The sequence below is a fragment of the Lathyrus oleraceus genome, chromosome 1 (genome assembly GCF_024323335.1).
Source record: "Lathyrus oleraceus cultivar Zhongwan6 chromosome 1, CAAS_Psat_ZW6_1.0, whole genome shotgun sequence".
Classification (NCBI taxonomy): domain Eukaryota; kingdom Viridiplantae; phylum Streptophyta; class Magnoliopsida; order Fabales; family Fabaceae; genus Lathyrus; species Lathyrus oleraceus.
The window spans coordinates 133,778,559-133,795,251 of NC_066579.1; positions in this window are offsets into that span (position 1 = coordinate 133,778,559).

The following is a 16,693-nucleotide window of genomic DNA, read 5'->3' on the forward strand; positions in this document are numbered from 1 at the left end:
ATACAATGACCATTATTCTCCCTAACAAGTTTGAATTCTGCTACTCTTTGAACTTCGGTCGAGGACGACTGAATGAGAATATTTGCGATGCACTTTTGCTTCAAACGATCGAATCTAGTCTGATGCAGTTACTTTCCATAATCCTTAACTTTTGCCTAGATTGAACTTTAGGGTTCAATCTACCGGGATGATTACTTTCTATTTATGTCACTAATTTTTTCCTGGACCGCCCTTTCGGGTTTTCAATCCACCGAGACGCTCATTTTTGCCTAAGTCGCCCTTTCTGGTTTTCAACTTAGCGAGTTGTTCTTTTATTTTTTTAGGCGAAGTATTTCTTGATTGCATCAGCATTCACAGGATGAGGAAGCTCCTTACCATCCATAGTTTTAAGAATCATTGCACCACCAAAGAAAACTCTCTTAATAACATATGTACCTTCATAATAATAGTCCACTTTCCCCTAGAATCAATCTTGAATGACAAGATCTTCTTGAGCACAAGGTCACTTTCTTTGAATACACAAGGTCAAACCTTCTTGTCAAATGCTTTCTTCATTCTCTTTTGATATATATTTGGCCATGACACAAAGCCGTCATTTTTTCTCATCAATCAAATTCAACTGATCATATATGTTTTGACACCATTCAGCCTCAAACAAATCGGATTCCATCAAGACTCGCATTGATGGGATCTCAACCTCTACAGGAAGCACTACTTCTATTCCATACACAAGACAAAAAGGGGTTTCCCCTATTGAAGTTCGGACGGATGCATGATACCCATGCAAAGCAAAAGGGAGCATCTCATGTCAATCTTTATATGTCACAATCATCTTCTGGATAATATTCATAATGTTTTTATTCGCGACTTCAATAGCCCCATTCATCTTATGTTTGTAAGGAGAAGATTTATGGTGTTCAATCTTGAAGTCGTCACAAAACTCTTTCATCATCTTGTTATTCAAGTTCGACCCATTATTAGTAATGATCTTACTTGGAACACCATATAAAAAAATAATCTAATTCTTGATAAATCTGACCATGACCTGCTTGGTCATATTAGCAAAAGATGTTGCTTTGACCCATTTGATGAAGTAATCAATGGCTACCAGGATGAAATGATGTACATTCGAGGCTTTGGGTTTAATCATACCAATCATGTTGATTCCCCACATAGAGAAAGGCCATGAGGATGAAATAACATTAGGAAGTGTCGAAGGCACATGAATCTTATCAGCATAAATCTGACATTTATGGCACTTCTTCACATATTTACAATAATCAGATTCCATTTCCAGCCAATAGTAACTTGCCCTTAACATCGTTTTAGCCATTGCATATTCATTGGCATGAGTACCAAAGGATCCTTTATGAACTTCTTACATTAACATGTCTGTTTCGTGTCTATCCACACATCTGAGCAAGACCATGTCAAGGTTTCTCTTGTACAACATATCTTCATTCAAAAAGAAATTTCCAGGCAATATTCTCAAGGCTTTTCATATGTAAGTTTTCTGCTTCAAATACATGAGTCGGCCTACCAAGGCGCATAGTTCTGATACTAGACGCATCATTCCAACGATTTACTTTATACATAGAAGACAAAGTAGCCAAAGCATCCACCATTTTATTATCTTCCCGAGGTATACGATGAAACTCTATTTTATTGAAGAAAGTCAACAACCTCCTTGCATAATCTTTGTAAGGAATTAAGCCAGGGCGAAGAGTCTCCCATTCTCCTTTAATATGATTAAACACCAAGGATGAATCTCCATATACATCAAGGATCTTAATTCTCAAATCAATGGCCTCTTCAAGACCCATGATATAAGCTTCATATTCTGCAATATTATTCGTACAATCAAACATCAATCTTACAGTGACAGGGATATGAGAACCCTAAGGAGTAATGCTGATTTCCCCAATTCCATTACCATAAGCATTAATATCTCTATCAAACACTAAACCCCACTGGGAACCAGGCTCTAGTCCTTCTTCAGGAAACGGTTCATCACAATCTTTAGCTTTTAAGTACATAACATGTTCATCAAGGAAGTCAAACTTGATGGATTGATAATCATCGATTGGATAGTGAGCCAAATGATCTGCAAGAATACTTATTTTAACTTCCTTCTGAGTATGATACTCAATATCATATTCATACAATAGCATATGCCAATGAGTTGTCCTTCCAGTAAAAGCAGGTTTTTCAAAAATACACTTGATTGGGTCCATTTTGGATATTAACCAAGTGGAATGATTAATGATATACTAGCATAGACGTTTGGCAGCCCAGGCTAGAGCATAACAAGTCTTCTCAAGAATGGAATATCGAGACTCACTGTCTGTAAACTTCTTACTCAGATAGTAGATGGCATGTTCCTGTATACTAGTTTCATCTTGTTGCCCAAGAACACAACCCATAGACTCTTTCAACACAGGCAAATACATAATCAATGGTCTTCCTTCCACTGGAGGGGACAAGATAGAAGGTTCAAGCAGATACTCTCTGATGCTGTCAAAAGTTTTCTCGAAGTCCTCTATCCAAACACAACCTTGATCTTTGCGGAGAAGCTTGAAAATTAGCCCACACGTGGCAGTCATTTGAGATATAAATCTGGATATGTAATTCAGACTCCAGAGAAACCCTCTGACTTGCTTTTCTGTCTTTGGTGCAGGCATCACTCGAATGACTCTGACTTTATCAGGATCTACTTCAATACCTTTTTGGATGACAATGAAACCAAACAGCTTTCTTGAACGGACATCGAAAGTACACTTATGAGGGGTTAAACGGAGTTTAAACCTTCTCAACCGCTGAAACAACTTCAACAAATACTAAACATGCTCTTCTTCAGTCTTTGACTTAGCAATCATATCATCGACATAAACTTTTATCTCTTTATGCATCATGTCATGGAAGAGTGTGGTAATCGCTCGTTGGTACGTTGCACCAACATTGTTTAAATCGAAAGGCATCACTTTATAGCAGGATGTTCCCCGGGGTGTAATAAATGGTGTCTTTTCCATGTCTTCGGGCGCCATCTTGATCTGATATTAACTGGAGAAACCGTCCATAAAGGAGAAAACATTGAACTTAGTCGTATTATCTACTAACATGTCAATGTGTGGTAGAGGAAAATCATCTTTTGGACTAGCTTTGTTCAAATCTCTATAATCAACACACATCCAAACTTTTCCATCTTTCTTTGGAACAGGAACAATGTTGGCCACCCATTGAGGATACTCAGAAGTAACAAGGAACCCATCATCAATCTGCTTTTGCACCTCTTTTTTGATCTTGACGGTCATATCAGGACGAGTTCTTCTCAACTTCTATTTAACCGATGGACATTCTAGCTTCAATGGTAATCTATGCTCCACAATATCAGTATCCAGACCTGGAATATCTTGATAAGACCAAGCAAACACATCCACATACTTTTTAATAAGCTTTACCATCCTCTTCTTAATGAAAGTATTTTTGAAAATAACAAAAAACATATTAGTTTGACAAGTGAGCAAACTAAGGAACATCAACAACAATCCAATTCTGGCATATCCATCCATGCGTCACAAATTTTGGCGCTTCTTGCTCTTCATCATCTTCTAGGATTGCGACAGTAGACTGATCCTTGGAATGAATAAAGCCAATACTTTGAAACACTTCCTGAATTCACTTCAAATCTCTTCGAGTTGAACCAGGTGAAAAGCCCAAACCAGCTATGTTCTTGTTCTTGTCAATTTCAACAACTTGTCCCCATCTAGCAGATTGGCCATTCTCCAACACTTGTTGTGCGTCTTTCAAAGATGTCATGGATTCCCCATTCTTCCTAGCAACAATATCAATCAGCAGGAAGATCTTGAAACGGAGTTCCCACAACTTTGTCGGCATCAATGTATGAAAATGAAGAGAGATGACTCACCAACATGGCCTGCTCGCTACCCACGATCACTAACTTCCCATTCTTCACAAACTTTAACTTTTGATGGAGATTTGATGTCATTTCCCCCATCCTCATGAATTCATGGATGTCCTAAGAGACAACTGTAGGCAGGATGAATATCCATAACTTGAAAGGTTCTCTAAAATAAGCACGAACCTATCTTTATTGGGAGATCAACCTCCCCAATTATTGTCTTCCTTGAGCGATCGAAGGCTTTCACAACAACCCAACTAAATATCATCAGAGCACCTTGATAAGAAAGCTTGGACATAGTGGACTTGGTCAAAACATTCAGAGAAGAGCTAGTGTCTACCATCACATTGAACATTGCATCTTCTTGACAGTTCAAAGAGATATGCAGAGCCGAATTATGGTTTCTCCCCTGCTCTGGCAACTCTTCATCACTCAAGCTCAGATTGTTACATGCGGTAATATTGGCCATAATACCATCAAATGGATCAATTGTTACGTCCTGATCCACACAGGATTCCTCCAGGACCTTCTGCAAAGCTTCCCTGTAAGCCTCTGAACTCATCAGTAAAGATAACACAGATATCTTGGATGGGGTGTGCAACAACTGATCCACCACATTGAAATCACTCTTCTTAATCAATTTAAGCATTTCATCTTGATCAGAACTCTAATTCACACTGCTGAATTGGCCAGACTGCATAACATGAGTTTTCTCTTGAGTTGGTTTCTCTATCACAACATCTTCAGATCTCTTAGGAGCTGCAACAACAAATACTCAACCACTTCGAGTCATATTACTTACATCGACAATGTTCACAATAGACGAATAAGAAGGAATATGCACCTCTTTACCATCTTCCAACATGGTAGAATTGTACTTGTTAGGAACATCTTTATCATACTCATAGAGTGTAGGACCCACCCAACGAGACTAATAGAGAAACAACAGACTTCTGACTGTTATATGCAATCATAACTGGTTCTGGGATATTGAAATGTGGGACTGTGATGTTTACCTTATGCTCATCTTCATCTCTATGCCTCGTGATCTGAATAAGATTTTGATCCAGTGTCTCTTGTAAGTCTCTTTTCACCACACCACACCCTCGTGGGTTTTTGGAACAAATGTAGCAAGAAGCATGGACATGCTCATAATAGCTCAACTCGCACAAAGTTGCATGCATTTCGACCAAGGATCTTCTGATCAGATTGACATCAAAAACTAGGTATTTTTCAGGACATCCTTCGACCATATTCACAATTGCACCACCATATTTAGGCAACAGATTGGCTTGCACATTGGGACCAGAGTCTTCAAAATACAAAATTCCACTTTGCATTAATCTTCTCACCTCAGCTTGCAAAGAGAAACAATTTTCAATATCATGACCGGGTGCTCCTTGATGGAATGCACAATGATGATTCGGTTTATACCACCACCAAAGCTCTTTCATAATGGCTAGTGGAGTTCTCGTCTATACCAAATTCTTCTATTTCAAAAGCATGAAGTAATTCTGCATAGGACATTGGAATTGGATCAAATTGTGCAGGCCTCTGAGCATGATTCTATTGATGTTGTTGAATATGTTGATTGGTACGTTGTTGAAAATGTGGTTGGTAACTTAGTTCTACTTAAACAACTGAAGCAAGATTAATAATTAGAGTAACTGACGCCACATGCTGGTGACACTAACTGTTTCTCAAAGATTTGTTATGCTTCTCTTGTGAAATAGCGTTAGCATCATGTTCCTTCTTCTTGGGCAACCCATTCCCATACCTTATGGAACTATCAGATGAACCACCTTCTTTCAATCGTCCCTCACGAACACCTTCTTCTAATCTTAATCCCATATTTACCATCTCGATAAAATCACTAGGAGCACTTATAACCATCATGTCATAATAGAGCGGACTCAAAGTCTTCAAAAACAGCTGTGCCATTTCCTTCACTTGTAACGGTGGACTGACATGCGCAGCAATTTTGTGCCATCTCTGTGCATACTCTTTGAAAGTTTCTTTATCCTTTTGGGACATAGCACATATTTGATCTCTTTAGTAATGATTAACACAAGCCTCACCTAGGTTTTTGAAAGTTCAGATTTGGGTGCTATCAAATCCCATGTACCACATCAAAGCAGCACCAATCAGACTATCTTGAAACTAGTGGATCCACAATTGATTATTATCAGTTTGATTCGATATCTTATGAGCACGCATCACCAAATGACTCAAAAGAAAAGAGTTTCTCTTATACTTCTCGAAATATGGTACCTTGAACTTGTGAGGAATCTTCACATTAGGGACTAAGCAAAGATCATGAGCATTCTTCCCAAACAGATCTTTCCCACTCAAAGCCTAAATCTGTTTATGCATAGCTTGAAACTGATCTTGAAACTCATCCATCCTTTCGTAGACGCTAACAATTTCACTTTGGTCAGCATGGAAAACGGGTTCTTCAACATAAGGAACAATATGAACCACGAAAGGAGGTACTGACATAACCAGTTGAGCCGTAGGAATTTCAACAACAGGTTGATACCCTTTAGGCACAAATTTAGGAGGCATGCCCCAAGAGAAACCATGAGGAATATGGTGATGTGGAGCACTGACTGGAGCCAAAAAAATGGGCGTAGAGGCAATTTGGGAAATCACAGTCCTCTAAAGCGGAGTCTGAGAAGGAGGAGGAGGAGGCTGATTATGAGCAGCCAACAGAGTTTCCATCATAGAAATAAGCCTTTCATGATTGTCCCTCAAATTAGTCACCTCTTAATGGAGTTCACGATTCTATTGCTCTAGATGATCCATCTTCTTCAGTTGATTAGCACGAGTGTTGTACTGGTGAGATAACTTGTCTAAATGAAGACCAAGAAAGGAAGAAATAAGGCCCTTGGAAAACTTACTCAAAGCAAGACCAAAATGATACATGATATGAAAATTCAAATTCAAATATTATTTTTCAAGGAACTTTTAGACATAAAACAAATTACAAGCATCATAAAGGGAATAACGCGTTTTGAAGTACTGAAAATCTTATTTTATTAATAAGGGGAAGGATTACAATCATAAATACAATTTCAATGATTATAAACGGAAAGAAACTAGATCTATGGAATCATGTCCGATGACGATCCAACTCCAAGCTGATAATTCTTGCGAAGCCTTTTGATCTCTCTTTCATAATTGTTTTTCATAGCATCCTTCTCCATCACGAGCTGGTCTACAATTCCTTTCAAAACATCAGAAGTAGGAATAGGAATAGATGAAATGCTAGAAGAAATGAATCCTCTTGGTTCCTTGATCTCTTCACAGCATGTTGCTCAAGAAATTCTATCAAGTCACCCTTTTCCTTCAGCTTCTTATGCAATTCTACTCTCTTAAGGTGTGAGGTGTGAAATTTGTCTTCCCAATCTTCCCTCTCTTTATTCATCTTATCCAAATCCTGATGCAACTCCTCTATGCCTTTAATAGTGGGCGATTTAACCATTACTAAGGACATAGGTCTTTCATAAGAGTATGGCATCTTGAATTCTTTTGCTCTCTTCTTCACCCAACTAGTATAAGGCTCCTAAGATATAAAATTCTTCAATCCAAGCTCACCTTTTCCCTTCCTACGAATATTGTACCAAGCATGGGCCATCCTAGCTTTCAACCCTTGAGGGTCTTTCCCTTCCTGGAAAAATAAACCTTCCAATAAAGTGTTATTAGGTTTGTCTTTCGTAGCAAACCCAAGTTGACATCTTTCCAAAACCTTATTGTAGTTGATTCCTCCTTGTGTACTAAGAAAAGGCACATTAGAGAACTCCCTACAACTATCAATAATATCACGTCGTCTTAAATAGAAGAATACCAAGCTATGTCATCATTGATGAGAGACATAAGTCTTTGAGACCACCTTAAAAAACCCATGTTTTCTTTAAAGATGGGAGACAATGGTAAGTGCGAAATAAACCACTTATACAGTAAAGGTGCACAATAGACAATAGTTCCACCCCTTTAGAAGTCCTATGATGAATGGAGAAATAAGCGTCACCAAGCAAAGTTGGAACATGATTCCCAACCAAAAATATCCTAATAGTAATAACATCAACAAAGTTGTCAATGTGAGGAAACAGGACCAAACCATAGATGAGTAAGGAAATAATAGCTTCAAAGGCCACCATGCTACCAGCATTGGCAAAACAAAAAGCTTTTTCAATCAGAAACTTAGAAGGCAACCCTATGATACATTATTTGACAACGAGATTAACATCTATGTTAAATTTTCTTAGGTGAATAGCTTCAAAAATAACTCGAGACTCAAGAATTCCTTCCACCTCACTAAAGCGAACTCTATGAGAAACTGGTATACCCAAAAGATAAGCATACTCCTCCATGGTAGGCAACAACTAATAATCAGGGAAAGTGAAGCACCGGTAAACATAATCATAGAACTGAACTCGAGTACAAAGAAGGTCATCCTCAACATTAGTATATAGAATAAACATAAGTATTCCAAAATGGTCTTTGAAATCCTTAGGATCATCCACAAAAGATGTTAGCTTCCTTAATTCCATGAGACTGGGACGTCTAAAACTGTATTTCCAATTGTTCCTTATTTCTATATCCATGGTCAAAATATCTACGATGTTTGCAAAAAAAGTCTCTAAGTTCCTTGAAAACTGAGAAAACTTCTTATGAATGCAATGAGTGCATGATGTAACAACCACAAAAAAGATCACACAAAGCATACAAACAAGGTTCAAAGGTCTGAAGTCATGAGCATGGAGCCAGGGGTAAGAACCAACCCATAATGTATGCACGAAGGGGATAATCACATGTAGAACAAGGTTCTAAAAATTTCCCAAAGTCATAATTTCTTCTTTTGGATATTACCGGCTTAAACGACTACTCGTCAACCAATAATATTCTCATGAGAAACTCGTCCAAGTGTAGTATCGTGTAACAACTAATTCAAGTCTACACCTGAATAGCCACCGCACTACATCCTAAAAGGCCAAGATGGGTTAAGGGTTCTAAGGTCTTCAACTTTGTGGGCTGCCAGGTCGGGAAAAGTAATGCCAACTACGACTACTCGTGTGACATCAGAAATCCCAAAGGGGCCTCCACTGAACGGGGGATCACAAGTCAGCTTATTAAGTATTAACCTCCACGAAAGTGAAACATGACTATACAACCCTCCTATCATAAGAGCACTCAAGTCCGGGTATAGGACTTATCTCACCACACAGATATCACCAAGCACCAAGCACCAAGCAGAACAATCAATAACAAACAACAACAAACAGAATATATACATATCAACAAAGATGAGTTTAACCCAATAAGGACTACTCCTTAGCAGAGTCGCCACTTTTCTGTAGCCGTAAATATTTTGAGATTAAGATATTGATTAACTTAACTCATAAAGGAAGAGTCGCCACCGCGCTTTTATTGTTTCCAAAGGAAAAGGGAAAAAGTAGGAACAAATCCCGAAGAAGTTTTAAAACAAAACTAATAAAAAGAGATAAGGGTCTGGGGGATAGTTATGCAAAGGAAATGTGTTAGCACCCTAGACATCCCTGGTACTCCAAGGGAACCTCTTTGGAAATGTGTACATTTTAGTTTGCAAAAGGTGTTGTTTGCAAAAGATTTGAGAGATGAGAAAATAAATATTTTTTGTTTGTTTTTAGTTTGTCAAGAATTTTTGAAGTCTTATGCCTACGTACCAGCAAAGTGAAATGAAGGATTAAAACCTCGTAGTTTATGGTAAAAGTAACAAAGATGTTTGTTTTGATTTATTTTTAAGGGAAAGACATTTTTTCATTTTAAGGAGAATAATCAACTAGTCACCCACATGTATGAGAATTTTACATCATCATGAGAAAGGCTCCAACTTGGATAAGGATCAACAAGTATGTCACTAGCTCTCACAAATGGAAAAGAATTATATCTCAACTATGGAAATGACTCATGTCTAAACTTTAAATAAAGTTTTAAAATTAAAAGTGAATAAATGGCACAAAATGATTTAAATGAGTTATGTATTTTTTTAGTCTTTTGAAATTGGTCTGAATATGCTTAAAATGGATTAGCATTTATTGGGAAAAAGGTTTTAAAAATCACTTGACAAAAAGTCAAGGTTTGTTAAGAAAATGGTGTAAGTTAGAAAACAAGAATGTTTTGAAAAAGAGAGAGGAGATTTTGAAAATTAAAGAAAGAGAGGAGAAGAAGAGACTATCCTAGAGCATAACGTAAAATCTAGGGAGGAAGGATCTAACCAAGAGATAGCAAGTCTTATGGCATAAGTCAAGCAAGATTTCCCTCCTTTGGATTAAAGCCTCAAGCAGATCAAATAAGTAAAGAATAATCCATGTATCAGATGAAACCAAAATAAGCAAACCAAGTCTTCACAGAGGAGTCCAAAGTCAAAGGTATCAGATGAATCTCAAGGTCTCAAATCACAACCTCCCAAAGGAAAGGTCAAAGTCCTAGCTCTAAGTCCATAACTCCGTAATAATGCTAAGGATAGTAACCCCAGGTCCATAAACCAAGAGAATCAAAATTTTTAGGGGTTTTTCTTTATTAATGTTTTTTACAAGGAATGAAAGAAAAGTTCAAATGGACAAAAAACAAGTAACATAATCACAAATAATATGATATGGGATGCTAAAAATAAAGTATAAAGTAAATGGCATAAAATAAAGAGCATGAAGTAAATGACATTGAAGTAAAAGTTTAATATAATAAAATGTTAGTAAAGGATGTTAGTAATAAAAAATGAAATATGGTTTGGTCATTCTTTAGAGAACACTCAACTATTCATCCACAAGTATGAAAACATGAACTCATACATCATTATAAGAAGGGCTCCAACTTATATAAAATCAACAAGTATGACACTAGCTCTCGTTAATGAAAAGGGAGCCATATTTTCATACAATACCATGAGGAGTAGGAGACTTAAAATCTCACTTATAAAAATGCATTTGCTTTCGGGACAAATTTAGCGTTATATTAAGAAATCAAAATTAAACTTATGTAGATGTCACGACTATCTGAGATCGGTCAATAATAATATTAGTGTTAATACATGCAAGAGAAATGATATGTAAATCATTCTCCTAAAGTCATGCCACAAAAAAAGAAGAAAAAAAAAAGTCTAGCACAAAGGCTATGAGGATGGTTCATTACTTCAATCCATAATTCATGACACTTAGGACAAACTTATACATCAATCTAAAGTACCTTAAATGATCCATAATCAATTAGGAGGTAGATTTGAAATGATGAAAGTTCTTCAAGCACCAACCCACACATCATGAACAAGATGGACACAAGCTATCCAATAGATCAAAGGGGAAAAGAAAGAGATGAAGAAGAAGGGGACAAGAGAACCTACACCCAAATTGGATCAAAAGTTTGATCAAGTCATCATCAAAATCAATCATCTATTTTGATGGATTAGGGTTTTTACCCCCACCAACACCCAAGATCCATTGAATTTGATGAGATTCATGATCCAAACCATCATGATCCAAGGCCAACAAAAGTTCAAAAAGGTCACACAAATATAAAATGCAATTAAATAAAATAAAAATTCTCCAAAAGAATTTTTAAATGAATTTCAAAATAGAAATAAAATGAAAAATCCATAAAGTCCTTCAAAACACCAAATAAATGGCCAAGAAAATTATTGAAGGTTGAAAATAAAATAAGAAGCATGTAATAACTTTTTCAGAATTTAAAAATGCAGAAAAGTATTTATAAATAGATTAAAAGAAAGGAAAAAATAGAAAATTCATGAAAAATAGAAAATTAGTGAAATAAAATGTAAAAGAATAAAAATCAGATGAAGAAAAATAAAAGAGAATTTTATAAATTATTTTCGGATTTTTTGGATGAAAAATGAAATTACTATGAATTTTAAAAGTAAAAGCAATTAAAAATTATAAAATAAAAAGAATTAAATATCAGAAAAACACGGAGCATTGGATGACGCCTCATTAATTGACGTGGCAGATCCAACACTCCTCAAGTTAGGGCGCGCGATGGAATACAATATAAACAACACACAAGATCCATCTCAAAAAAAACAAATGAAAACATTTCATTTGTCTAACGTGTCTGGCCAAACTCAAAAGACCTGGAACACTCCGATCATCTTCTCTGGTGGTCTCTCATTGGAGTTTCATCATTTGGTAAATTCAGAAGATGCGACCACCACCACTGTGATCCTCTTCTCGTCCTGAATTCAACCTTATGCTCCAAATTCATTTATCTAAATTAATCATAGAGAATTTCAGAGAAGTTTTAGGAGCAAGCAAGCCACGGAAAATTAAATTAAATGATGAACACGACCAATCAACACCATATAAGTTAGGGGAAAGCATCAGGGAGTGAAGGGCTATATTGTGGTAACTTGTTTGAGTTCAAATGATGCTCAGAACTACCTTGTCCAAATGGTGATCAGAAGTTGATGAAGCTCGATCTGGTTAGAGCGCTTCATAAGGTATCATAGCTTTGTAATTGTTGTAAAAGCTTTCGAAGATGCCGAAGATGCTAATGGAATCATGGAATTGGGTTGAAATAATTTGGAATTCAAAACACGATAGTTGAGTTTTACTGGACAATTTCAAGTTGCAACATGGGTTTCTTGGCTCTCAAAAGCTTGTAAATGAATGCAATATCTTCTTCTATATATAGGGAATGTATTTGGATCCAAATACGTGTGGAATGATGATGAATTCAGTCAAAACAAATTTGATCTGAATGTGAGAAAAGTGTGACTTGCAACTCATCAAAACTCAACCAAATGATGTGTTTCAAAGGTAAATTAACATCTAGATACTTGATTAAATATGTTTAGGTCCAAATAACATGCTAATTTGGCTTGTAATTGATATTAGTGAAGTTCAAATTTTGGGAAATGCTGATTTCTTCAGTTCCAAGTCACCATGTTTAACTCAATGGGGCATCTTGCTCAGGAGGCTCTTTGGTCCCATTCTTTTTGAAATGTGTTGACATCATAGAAAAGATAACAATGTGCCAAGAAAGGTTGAGTTTTGATTCTTGAGCACAAAGTTATGGCATGTTGAAGTTGTCATGAAAAAATGGTTATGTAACTTAGAAAAATTCAAGTGTCCAATGGCTGAAAATGACATGTAATGTCTCAATAAATTTCACAGCCTTCCAAGCATAATTTGACCTTGATCTATGAAGAAAACTTGTAGAAGGAATCACAAATGACATTGTACAAAATGAATCAGCCTCAAATGTTGAAATTTGAAGAAGTTATGAATCTTGAAAGTTGAGAAAAAGTCACTTGAAAATAGGTCAAATTTAACTAAGTCCACAAATGACCTATAATGTCTCCAAAATTTTTTGATGTTCCTCCAAGCATAATTGGCTCTTGTCATGTAAAGAGAAGTTGTAAAGGATTCTTAGAAGATCCATATGCAAAAATAATCATTTGAAAATGTTGAGAGTTGAAGGAGTTGTGATCCTTGGAACCTTGACTTCAAATGTTGACTTTTTGGTCAAACCACTTGGAACAAGCTTGTGTACTTGGACTTTTCTTGCATTTCAAGGTAAACAGATGATCATATGAACTCAAAATAAGGTTTCTTTAAATTTATATTGATTGATTTGCTCAAAGTTTGAAGTTACTTGTTGAAGAAGGCACGGAAATAAACACATGAACCTTTGACTTTCCCTCAGAAGTAAGCAACAAAACTTTGATGTACTCTTGCTCAAAATTAGATTTAAAGATTCTTTAAAGCCTTTAATATAATGAATTGAAAGATAGCCTCGCTTTAGAATAAATGGTTGGCGACACTTTACTAAGGAATCAAAGAAAACCTAGCTGAGGAATCATGCTTGATACTTTTGTTGACAAGCCCCATCTTGCACAATAAAAACCATACATATTTTTTGCTATTTTGATTAGTGGTTACATAAGAAATGAACATATAAACACAAAGGTTAAAACATCAAAAAAGAGGTACTTGATGATCCCTACAACAACAAAACCCAAAGATGAGAGGTAGAGGGACCAAGAGGTGACCTTGTTTGTGTGTAAGGATGTCAATGGTATGTGGGATCTTAGAATTAAAAATTAGGGTATTGTAGCGGTGTATTCGTCGCTATATGATTTATTGATTAAACCATAAGCAAAGCATACAATGAATTCGAGTCGCCACCGCACTTTTATTTATCCAAAGGACTGGCTAAAAAGCGAACAAAAGCCTAAGAAGTTTTACACGTAGAAAACTAATAAAAAGATCAGAGAGTCTGGGTAAGGGGTAAATTACGCAATGGGAAGGTGTTAGGCACCCACTACGTCCTAGGTACTCCTAGGGAGCCCTTTTCACACTTGTTGTATAAAATTGTTATTTGTTATGACATAAGTATTGTGCAAACATGATTGGGATGATGAGAAAAGAATATACAATTTTTATTATTTTTGTGTTCGAACGGATGAACCCGTTGCCTACGTACCTTCCATCAAAGGTAAGGATCAAAACGCCGTAGTTCGGCTAAAAGATTTCCAAAAGTTAGTGAGTTCAATTTTAAACAATAGCACTGAGGCTCTTCATTATCAATGGGAGAAAACTCGACCAAGACCAACATCCACCAAGCGAGGATAGCTTCGACGTACTAGAGGGGTTAGCCCTGTTTTCAGTACGGAAGTCTTATAGTCGACTCACTAAGGATAAGGTGAGGTTTACATCAACTACAATGATAATTGAAACCTATGGCTAATGTGTGAAAAGATTAACAATGGACAAAGCCAAAACAATTGAATGGGTGAAGTTAATTGATTGTGATTATGGAAGTAGGGTCAAAGTATGATTAAGATTGATTCAAAAGAGGTATTATGAAAATGGAGTTTGAAAAAGTCAAGGACTCGGGGTCCAGGTTTTTAATTTGAAAACATGAAAGTGTTTGCACAATATCTATCTCAAGTTTTGAAAGTAATGTATGAAAAGGTTTAGGACATAATGAGGATGAATGGATGAAAATGGATTGTAAAACTTCCTAGAATGTTCACCTCTTGAAATCATATAGAAGATGATCCAAGTGTGTCCTTTGGAATAGGCAATGAGCAATAGCAAAATAAACAAACAAATGATACCGGATGCCACTCAATGGTCTTACTCCAATCTCACAAACAAAAGCGGATACCGGATACCAATAGATGGATTTACACCAATCTCCTAAACAAAGAAACAAGGATGTCGGAAGCCAATAGCTGGACTTATTCCAATCTCCTAACACAAAACGAAACTTGGATACCGGATGCCAATCTGTCTGGGCTTATACCAATATCCAACATATGATCACAGGAAAGCAAATGCCAACTTGCAGGGACTTAGAATTGCATCCTCACATAAACAAACAAAAGCAAAACATGGATGTCAGATGCCAATCTATCTAGGCTTACTCTAACCTCCACAGTATGGTCCTAGGAATACAAATGCCAACTTGCAGGGACTTACAATTGCATCCTCACATACAACAAACAAATGCATCAAGCAAAGAGATGATGAGTGGCCAATGAAATGGTCTTATACTTACTTCCATATCATAGGAGCAATGGCCAATGGATGGTCTTACAATTGTCCTCAATGGGCAAACAACAAAGATATGTCACAGAGACAAATGAAATGATCATGCACTAATGAGTAATTGATGATGATAAATGCACAAAGCATGCAAGCAGACATGTGTATATGAGATAAGCAATCAATCAATTAAAGTCATTCAGCACACACTATAACCAAACTATCAGGCTCACACAAAGGGTTAGGCGTTAAAGCCAACTGGAATAGGGTTAATGGTGCTCTTAACCTTGCCATTGAGGGGCTAAGGTGAAGCAGATGAAAAGATATGAGGGGTGTGCCTCATTGCTCTTATCCCTGGTCAGGGAGAGCATTTGAATATCAGAAGGTGTGGGAGTTCAGAAAGTAGGAACTCTCTCCACAGATTATTGACTCGATAGATCTTGGGTTTGGATCTCAATGCTACAACCATGTAATGAGAGCAAGGAGAAGACTCACAGAATAGTAGGAGATAGGTTGCTTATCTCTTTGATCTACCAATTGCCTTATTTAAAGGACTTTTCCTGCTTGGGACAAAGGTAAACACACACAAGCATTGCCTCTTAAGGAGGACTTCAGACAGTTGGCTGGCCAAGTAACAGGCCAGGTCTTCCAGACTACATGAAGATGAGAAGTTATACCTCAATGCAAATTGCTATTAAGCAAAGCAAAGCAAGTTCTTAAAGAACTAAGCAACTAAAGGTACCTGAAACCAGTCAAACAGAATCAGTACACAACTCAAAGTTTAAATCAAAATGAGATAAAGATCAACAGTCAACACAATCAGTTAAATGTGCGATGCACAAGGCTCAAAGCATGTGAGCCAAGCAACCTACAAAACAAACAAGTTAGTCATGATAATCAAATCAAGCTCAATCAATTTGTAGTGATCTTTTTGGAGCATTTGTTGCTTAACCTGAAAACATGAACTCAAACATGAGCAACAGGACCACTAGGACAAGCCTAGGGTCAAAAGGGGATGAGAAAGTCAAAACAGCAAGTGAAATCCAATCAAAATCAAGTTCAAACAATCAAGAAACAAACTCAATTGGTTTCATGTTCATACCATTCATCATCATGATTTCATAAGCAAATTAGGTCAAGGCATGGCATATAGAAGCTCATAGAAGTCAACAGCAAGACTTAACTCAAAACCAATCATAAACATTTCAGAAAATCATCAAATAATTCATGA